Below are 364 nucleotides of genomic sequence, written 5' to 3'. Positions count from 1 at the left end.
CCCCCCCCCCCCTCCCGACTCCTTCCCGCCCGGTTCCCCCTGCCCTCGCCCCCCGTTCCCGACCCCCCTGTCCCGGACTCCTCCGGGGGCGGGATGTGCGTGGACCGAGCGTCCCGGAAGGCGGCGAGACCGGGCGGGGGTGACGGGCCGGTGTAAACGGGCCGGTCCTTGAGCCGCGGGGACGCGCCGCGACCCCCCGGCACCCCCATCCCCGGAGCGAGGGTGGGCGCTTGGGGTCGGGGTCCCGCGGGGAGGGGCCGTGGGAGGGACGGGACCCTCACGGGTGTCACCCCACTGGAAGGGCTGATGTCATTTTCCGGACCCCACGGGGATGGCGTGGTGTGTGTGGGGGAGATCGGGGGGC

At 76.4% G+C, this 364-nt stretch overlaps 1 protein-coding gene across 1 annotated transcript in view; it reads right to left on the bottom strand.

Annotated features, from left to right (window-relative positions):
- Nucleotides 1-364, bottom strand: part of PNKD (paroxysmal nonkinesigenic dyskinesia) — an 11,663-nt gene that overhangs the window by 3,971 nt on the left and 7,328 nt on the right. The window lies entirely within an intron of this gene.

The sequence above is a fragment of the Calidris pugnax genome, unplaced genomic scaffold, assembly GCF_001431845.1.
Source record: "Calidris pugnax isolate Ruff unplaced genomic scaffold, ASM143184v1 scaffold103, whole genome shotgun sequence".
Lineage (NCBI taxonomy): Eukaryota > Metazoa > Chordata > Aves > Charadriiformes > Scolopacidae > Calidris > Calidris pugnax.
The sequence above is the reverse complement of the archived record's forward strand: the minus strand, read 5'-3'. Positions and strand labels throughout refer to the sequence as shown.